The sequence below is a fragment of the Helicoverpa armigera genome, chromosome 2 (assembly GCF_030705265.1).
Source record: "Helicoverpa armigera isolate CAAS_96S chromosome 2, ASM3070526v1, whole genome shotgun sequence".
NCBI classification, from domain to species: domain Eukaryota; kingdom Metazoa; phylum Arthropoda; class Insecta; order Lepidoptera; family Noctuidae; genus Helicoverpa; species Helicoverpa armigera.
In genome coordinates, this window is record NC_087121.1 from 7,179,968 (window position 1) to 7,189,952 (window position 9,985).

General features: G+C 36.6%; 1 long non-coding RNA gene across 1 annotated transcript; it reads left to right on the forward strand.

Annotated features, from left to right (window-relative positions):
- The first annotated feature begins 2,123 nt into the window (after positions 1-2,123).
- LOC135118033 (uncharacterized) lies at positions 2,124-9,940 on the forward strand. The gene is made up of 2 exons (XR_010277323.1): positions 2,124-2,672; positions 8,059-9,940. It is a non-coding gene; the product is annotated as an uncharacterized LOC135118033 (long non-coding RNA).
- The last annotated feature ends 45 nt before the right edge of the window (positions 9,941-9,985 follow it).

The window sequence follows — 9,985 nt, forward strand, 5'->3', positions numbered from 1 at the left end:
TGGTGATTAATGCTCAATCCTTCTCCATGTGAGAGGAGGCCTGTGCCCAGCAGTGGGACGATAAAAAGGCTGTAACAGTACGGATACGGCTGGTCACTTCGTATTATCTTTATTCGTCTTCATTACATTAACACAACAACACGTTTGTAACGTTCGGATAACTCGGTTTCCCTCAGTCAGTAGGCAGCGTGTATTTAGTTGTATAATAATTAGCTTACACCTACATGGAGACGGGCGGCAACATGCTTGCATCAATCTCTGGTCACTAACGAACACGTGTAGAGAGTGTCTCGAATCCCGGCTCCTGTGAAGTGCGACAGTGGGCGAACACTAGCAAGTTAATTGCAAACATCGCAACAATGATTTACTGCATCTATCTTCACGTTGTACTGGCTGTGAGCTCTCTCGCTCCACTATTCACTATTATCTACGTAAGAGTCGAGTGGGCAGATTTATGTTCGCTGCGAGACGCCTTTCTACAGAATAATATGTGTCTTTAGATACGAATTTATTCTTTGTAACTTTCCACAGAGGTTACTATTGAATTATGCTGTTCTTTGCGATGTTGAGACAGTTGTAATTGACACTAGAATGTATTATTTTGGGGTGCTTCTGAACAGATTGTTGTGCGGAACGAAATGTTTGCCCCAAATGGGTGTTATTCTAGTTCGCTGTTAACTTGATTTTATTGTTTGCCTCTTAACTACATACTAAGCTGAGTTGCCTGTTTTAGGTTCTAACTTAGTACGACTCAGAACTATTATGTGTTTGCGTGTTGGCAATAGGCTCTAATCTATAACATGGGACTTAGGCTTTGCTTAGACTTAGAATGAACTAGTGGGCTGTGTTTGTATTACCACATAAAGCTGAAACAGCCGTGATATTGCTGTTGATCGAACATATACAATAAAAATATAAGAGCTTTTCTTTTAGGTATGACTTTTTTTTTGTTTCTCTATAAATAAATACTTACCTTGTTACTTTTTGCCACTAAGCCGCGACAAGGCCCGGCTGAGTTCGGCGTCTATTATTGTTTATTTACTCCGTGTAATCTTAGCATTACGTTTCTTCTTTGTTCGAAGTCCCCTCATTATTAGGTATTTTACGTAAGATTGTTGTTTCAGTTCCTGCAAATCTCTCTATAAGCCTTACTAGCTTACTATAACAAATAAGCCCACAAATCTTGACTACAAACGTATAAATAACCGTAGCAATCCAGACCAATTAAATTAATTCCAGCGCATTAGCAACAACCGAAATAGCCCGCGAATCGATACCGAATCAAAGCCAGCTCGGAAATTAAATGTATTCATTGGCAACGTTTTGATTTATTCCCATCGCACCACTAATCCTTAGCCATTTTATTTACATGGCCGTACTGTTGACCCGCATAATTTCATTATTCATATTAGACCACTTCCAACTATTTTATCGATAACAGTTTATGTATAACTTAAAATTGCTGCCTACTAAATAATTTGAATCACAATTTCGACAACAATCAACTCGTATAAAGTAAGCAATTTGGTTTGAGTTTAGTGCGGGGATTAGTAAAACGTTTCGGTTACTGGTGGCGAAATCACAATGAAAATTATAATGTAAGTGGGTTGGGTACCCACAGCTGAAATCACAAAGCTACGCTTTTGATAAACGAAACATTGCGGAGTTATTAAAACGTGATGAAACATTTGACTGGGTTCCTACAGCTACCGACTTAAGCAACGGCGGACGCGGCTGGAATATTACAATAAAATCACGTCATTATGTAAAAATATTTACTTTTGTACATATTTACACGAGTATAAAGTAAATTTACAAAAGAATAACAATTTGTGGCCGCAGTAGGGTACATACGTTTAACGTATTTAGATTACGTATAGGTATACTTCGTTCATTACAATAAGGAAAAAATAAATTAGAAAGAACACTACTGTACATTACAATATATTCTGTTTCAAAGTGGTCGCATTTAGTGAGCAATCTATTGTGTCAATATAATACATTATTGATTACAATTATCTATAAAACCTAATTGACCTTACAATACGCACCTACCTTAAAATACAAATATTAAATAGACATTAAAATAAGATTCACCTCCTGTCTATACACGTTTATGTACCTACAAAAACATTAATCGTACCGTGTAAAAAGTTTATCTAGTCTGATTGCAAACATTAGACTGGGTGGTGACGAAACATATTTACATTTATTAGCTAGCTATGGTGACCACCCAGCCTTCGGCCCTAGATTAAGTCTGTACGCACACATGTATAATGTGCTGACTATAATTTTAAGAACTTAGGTAGATAAGTCGCCCCACCGGAGATGTCGCGCCGAGATGGGTCAGACAGTAGATTAGTTTTTTTACAATTAAAAGTACCTCAGAATCGGTAACACGCTTTTAATTTGTCTCCCGAAATTCCTTAGTAGTAATACTTAGTAATTTCAATAGTTTCCCCGCTCCGGAAACAAGAGTGGCGCAGCCGGTAGGATTTCGCTGTTATATTCCTAAATTCTTCGCGGTTTTAAATTCGTCGCGTGTCTCGAGGACGAGCTGCACGATAGCTGTGGGAATTTAAGGACGAGTGAAATCCGACGAACCAAATAAATTACTCTTGGTGCGTGTGGGCAAACAAAGGAATACCAAGGATGAGAGTAGCAGCTGGCTGGTGAGTGATTTTTCGCCAATCCATGTTCCTCTATCCCCCAATACTTAATACCTACATTATTTTGAGATTAAACCTCTCTCATTATAACGTGTTCATTTAGATTATTGGCTTATCTCATTGTGTTCTATAAATAGAACCGACATAGAGTAGTTAAACTTTCAGAGACGCCAATTAATTGTTATCTCAAGTGTATTCTTTGCATTGATATTTTTATAAATGTGTTTTATTAAAAGTAATAAGTAAAGTGTATGTAATTCTACACCTAATATAAAAAAAAATATATATTTTATACATTAATATTTTTAATTTTATTACCTAAACTATTACATACATTTTGCGTCTAATTATTTTCTGATTTACGTGTGTTATGTTTGAATTGTGTTATCTTGTGTGTTTCATAGCATAGTCAATTGTACTCTCACGAATTGTTTTATCTGTTCCGTTCTCTACTCTGTGAACATGATGACTTCAGTGACTATTGAACAAATACCCAAAGAAATTATTCAATTAATACCTTTGTATAATGGTGATAAAAGACAGTTAAATCTTTATTTGCGAAAGTGTCAGTATGTCCTTGACCGATATAAGGGTAGCCACGAACAAAATCTTTACGTTTATAATGTTTTAACTAGTCGATTGAGAGATGACGCCGCAGCGCTCTTATCAGAACGTGAAGATATTGTGACATGGTCTGCTTTTAAAGATCTACTTATTCAACATTTTGGAGACCCGCGTAGCGAAGCGTGCATTAATATCGAATTAGAATCCTTAAAAATTAAATCCGGTGAAAGTTATTTAGAATTTTGTAATAGAATCCAAAGTGTTCGATCATTATTGATGTCCAAGGTCAACATGATTGAGGATACTGATTTGAAGAGTGCAAAGACAATTATTTATAACAATACGGCCTTGAATGTGTTCTTATACAATCTCCCAGAGAATATGGTTCGTATTGTAAGGCTTAAGGCACCCTCTAGTTTAGAAGCGGCCTTGAGTATAGTACTTGAGGAAGTTAATTTCTTAGAGCAGTATAATACTAGGAATCGCATTTACGGTCAATCTAGCAGTTTCGGATCAAAATTGGTAATGACGCCAGCGGATACAAACCTTTATTGCCAAATAATATTACCACACCTAAATTTAATTTCGGTATTCCACAGAATAAATTCAATCAGCCCCAAGGTCAATTACCAAATGCATTAACATCACGCCCCAAGCCTGGGTACTTACCCCAATCTCAACAATTTGGGTACAGGCCACCCCAACAATTCGGGTACAGGCCACCTCAACAATTCGGGTATAGGCCACCTCAACCATTTGGGTACAGGCCACCCCAACAATTAGGATACAGGCCACCGCCACAGTTTGGCTATAAACCGTTGCAACCTCAGCAGTTTGGTTACAAATCCCCCAATAATTCTAATACCCCACAAATACTAAAACCTCAAACGCAAACTACTGATGTGTCTATGCGAACAGCCCAACCTAAATCGAATGTACCACAAGGTTTCAATTTAAATGAATTGTCTGCTGACGACTATGAGCCTTATTACAATAACTATTACTCTAACTATGACGATGACTATTATGGTGACTCAAATGAAATTAATTATCATGACGAGACTCATGTTGACTATGAATTACAATCAGAAAATGAAATTCAGGCACTGGATTTTCAGGAGAGTGCCTCGACGGACAAGAAATCTTAGAATTAAATTTTGACTCTAATTTAGAGCTACCGTATATTTATGTAGAAGAGATAGACGCAAAATGATGATAGATACTGGTAGTATGAGATCGTTCATTGGTCCTACAAAAGCATATGAGTATTTTTACGACTATATACGTAATGAAAATTTTCAGGTGGTTAGTACTCATGCTACTAGTAGACATAATGAAGTAATAGAAATTCCTCTTCTACCTACCTTTGTTAGTGACGATTGGCATAAGTTCTATGTATACGAAGTAGATCCACGGTATGACGGGCTTATAGGTAACGACCTTTACAGCAATTAGGTGCAATTATTGATCTAAAAGAACGAATCTTAAAACGAATTCCACTTGTATTCCAATAATCAATAATAATTTAAATTATAAAATTACTGTACAGCCACGTTCAGAACAACGATTTAAATTGCCAGTAGATCAATATTCAGGTGACGCTATTCTTGACTACCAAGAATTTCGAAATGGACTACGAATGCCTAGTGCTTTAGTAAACTGTGATAGTGGATACGCATTTACAGTAATTCAAAACACTTCAGATTGCCCAAAACAACTGACTATTTGCCAACCTTTCACAGTAACGCCATATGAAAATACAGAATACAACATTAATTTTACTACGACCAATACTCCTCTAGAAATTGACAAATTACTTGAAGAAAATTTAGATAAATTAAGACTCGATCATACCAATGGCGAAGAACGTGAGAAAATTTATGCACTTTGTAGGGAATATAAGGACATATTCTACTGTGACCAAATCCCCCTTACGTTTACTAATCAGGTTAAACATCACATACGTACCAAAATGAAGATCCTATATACATTAAACCCTATAGACAGGCACCTTTCATCCAAAACGAAATAAATAATCAGGTAGAAAAATTACTTCATGAAAATGTTATACAAGAATCTCATTCCCTTGGAGTGCTCCAGTTCACCTTGTCCCTAAAAAGAAGGATGCGTCTGGTGAAATTAAATACAGGATGGTAATAGACTACAGACGACTGAATGACATAACCATAGACGACAAATACCCCCTACCTAATATTAATGACCTTTTCGACAAACTAGGAAAGAGTGTGTACTTCACCACATTGGATCTAGCAAGCGGCTACCACCAAATAGAAGTAGAAGAGAAGGATAGACAGAAGACAGCTTTTTCGACGCAAAATGGCCATTTTGAGTTTCTCAGAATGCCGTTTGGACTTAAAACCGCTCCTGCTACCTTCCAACGGACCATGGATAATATTTTGCGTGGTCTGCAAGGACTCCACTGCATGGTATACTTGGATGACATAATAATTTACGGAAATAGCCTTGACGAAATGATAAATAAATTAAGAATTGTATTTGACCGACTTAGAACAACTAACATGAAAATTCAATTAGACAAATCTGAATTTTACGCAAAGAAGTGCTCTACCTTGGACACACTATAACTAAAGACGGGCTAAAGCCTAATGACGACAAAATAAACGCTGTATTGAATTACCCGTTACCAAAGACAACGACAGAGATTAAGAGCTTTCTTGGACTTGTAGGTTACTACAGACGTTTTATAAAAGATTTTGCAAAAATTACTCAACCATTGACAGCCTGCTTAAAAAAGCGCAACAAAATTGTTATTGACCAGAAATACATAGACGCATTTAACAAATGCAAGGAACTCCTGACACATGCCCCACTGTTACAATACCCTGACTATGACAAAACATTTATACTGACGACCGACGCATCCAATGTCGCTCTAGGCGCTGTGCTGTCACAAGGACAGATTGGCAGTGACAAGCCCATTGCGTATGCTAGTCGTACCCTCAGTGATACAGAATCACGTTATAGTACCATCGAACGTGAACTGCTCGCTATAGTGTGGGCAGTAAAGCATTTTAGGCCCTATCTGTACGGTAGAAAATTCTATATATATACTGACCACCGTCCCTTAACTTGGCTCCAATCTCTTAAAGACCCTAGTAGCAAACTCACACGTTGGCGGTTACGTTTGCAAGATTACGACTTTGATTTAATTCACAAAACGGCAAACAAAATACAAATGCAGACGCTCTGTCCAGAATAAAAATCAATGCCTTACTCACAGACGACGAAAATCAGTCTCTAGCAGTTAATATTGATGAGAAGGAAGATAAAAATCTAAATGAATGTGCAGATAGTAAAGGTTCATCAACAGTAACGATATCTGATTCTAGTCGAACTATGACCTGTAGTCCTATAGATTTTTCCGACAATATTAGAGAAGTTCACTACGATACAAATGAGTATCCAATACGATCAGTGTCCAGTAAGTCGAACGAAACCGTTCATTCCGCTGTAGAATTAGAATCAACCGGTATACCTATTTTACATGAGGCGATCGACACCAAGCCGAATCAAATCTTAATATTTTCATGGTTTAAAAATCAAATGCATGTTAAGAACCTGTCACGTGACAAACAAAAGATATTAGAAGTTTTCCTGCCAAAAGATAATCCGCAATTAGTAAAGGACTTTTTAAAGGAATACATACAGCCAAAATTAAAATATTTCATTTATTTTGAGGAGAATGAACATCGGAAACTATTTAGCAATATAATAATTGAACTATTCAGAAAGGGAACTATTAACCTATTTGAATGTACAGAAAGAGTTATTTTGTAGAAGATGAAGGAGAGCAAAAGGCACTTATACTTAAACACCATGAAGGAAAGACCTGTCATAGAGGCATAAAAGAAACGCTAGTTAGGCTCCGTAGAAATTATTATTGGAATAGAATGCAGGAAACTGTAACAGCCGTCATAAACAGTTGCGATGGGTGCCGTAGAATGAAATATGATAGGAAACCCATCAAACCTATATTACAACTAACACAAACCCAAGACGCCTTTTCAAGAGCTATTTATAGATCTTTTAGTATAGAAGGTAAAACTTATTTAACTATAATTGACGCATTTAGCAAATTAGGTCAGGCAATCGAAACTCAGGAAAATCAACTCCCGAAGTAACTAGAGCACTGATGAAATATTTTTCGTATTACGGTACACCCAGAAGAATAAGCTCAGACCCCGGAACCGAATTTAATAATGAACTAATTAAGGAATTTTTGAATTTACATAAAATTGATTTCCACATTGGAACCCCTAATAACCCCAATTCAATGGGTCTTATTGAGAGGTTCCACTCCACTATAATAGAAATTTACAGACTGGCCAAATACGAAAAACAATGTACTGATGCGGCTTCGGTTATGACTTATTCTGTTCTGGCATACAATCACACTATTCACTCAGTCACTGAACTTGCACCATTTGAAGTTGTCTTCGGACATACCGACTCAAGCAGTCCGTTTAGCATAGAATTAGAAAAACGTTATTTCCAAAAATTAGTAAAAGATCATGCAAAAAGAATAAAAACATTATACGAACACTTAGCAGACAAAATGGTTAATATTAAAGAAAAGAATAGAGAGTAAGGGTGGTGAAGGTGAAATAAAGTTTAAAAAAGGAGAAATTGTTTTCGGTAAAGACATAAATAAGCGTAAAAGTAAGGATAAGCCCCGATATATAAAAGCTGTAGTAACAGGCAAAGCAGATAAAAATATTTTACCTATAAAAATAGGAGAGAGGGATACCAAAATTCCTATTAAAATATAAAACGTCCTCCACAGGTGCGGCATATTATTGATGACAGTCACGATGCTGTCGCTGGCCCTTCATCTGCAAAATCTTGAAGGTAATCCAGGAGTTTTACCGGTGAAACAAGGTCATGCATATTTCCAAACTGATCAGTGGACTATTGTAAAGATCATCAGCCTAGATCAAATTTATACTGACCTTAACTACATCTCTACCAACTATCAAGCGCTTTGTAATTTAATTGATTGGAATGCATCATACTCACAAGAAATTATGACTATTAAAATGCATACAGATTCCATACGTGATTTAACTGTAGAAAAATACCAACAGCTTATACCATCCAAACGATCTAAACGAGGACTCATTAATCCACTGGGCTCTATTATAAAATTGTTACCGGTAATTTGGATCATGATGATGCGTTGAAGTATGATAATCTCATTTCTAAATTGAATCAAGGTCAAATCACTATATCTAAAAGGTTAACATTGGTCTCTAAAATGTTTGACAGTTTTATTAATGCCACTGAAACTATTGAACAGAATACAATTAACTTCCATAACAGGTTAACTAAAATTGAAACATTAATTAAAGATTTAACTGCTCAGCAAAATAGTTGGATTTTTCTGACGTACTTAACTGGGTTGTTCAATGTTTTCATGAGTAACTTTCGTACTATATTTATTAGATTAAGTGAAATCGAAACTGCACTTGCATTAAGCAGAGTCTCTATTTTACATCAATCAATTGTTAATTCTTCAGAACTTTTATATCATCTTAAATTAATATCCGAATATGAAAGCTTAATATATCCTCCCGCCGAAGCGAACTTGTTAAAAATAGAAGAGATTATATGTGTTAAATCATTTATTAAAAGTAATCAAATAACGTTTATAATGGAGATACCACTTACCGATAATGTTACTTATAACTATTATAAGATTTACTCCCTACCAATTTTCCATGACACCGAAAATAAGACCCTAGCTATTTTCCCCAAATACCCTTACCTATTGGCGAAAGAAAATAGATACTCACCAATCGCAATACCGTGTAGACCATTCTCTGCCGGTGCTCGCTTCCTCTGCACTGCAGACAACAGGATCCCCTTCTATGAACTTACCTGTGTCGAACAGCTTATGAATTTCGAAAACGACCTTACCCTTTGCAAACAACATCCAATAGAAATCGAACAGGTCAGAGTCCAACAAGTCGCTAACAACAACTGGATCCTGTATAGTGAAGAGAAGACCACACTAACAGAACGATGCAAGGATGAGACCAGTAGACAATTGGTATTTGGTACTTACCTGATGACCATCGAAGAACCCTGTGAGGTGGAGATTCATGGCATACACATTAATCATCGTATCTTCATAGAGTCCGATGTGGTGAAAAGAGTACCAATCATCGCCTTACCTCAGTTACGCACTAACGCACAGCTATCCAGTACACGTGCACTTGATATGAAGGGCATAAATCTAGACGAAGTGAAATATATGGCGTATTCGTTAAAACATAGTGAAGTGATCGAAAGTGTTTTTGATAAAAGGGACAGTAGCTTCAGTGCGTCCTTGGTGTACGTGACCTTAGGTTTAGTTATTTTAAGTATTTTTGTATTTTCCGTTTATGTTGTTCGGCTCAAATTGCTGAAATACACGTGTTTCAAGAAAAATTATCGGAACCAATCTAAAATCGATTCTCCCGATAATTTTCCTCTTAAGGTCGGAGGAGCTATGGTGACCACCCAGCCTTCGGCCCTAGATTAAGTCTGTACGCACACATGTATAATGTGCTGACTATAATTTTAAGAACTTAGGTAGATAAGTCGCCCCACCGGAGATGTCGCGCCGAGATGGGTCAGACAGTAGATTAGTTTTTTTACAATTAAAAGTACCTCAGAATCGGTAACACGCTTTTAATTTGTCTCCCGAAATTCCTTAGTAGTAATACTTA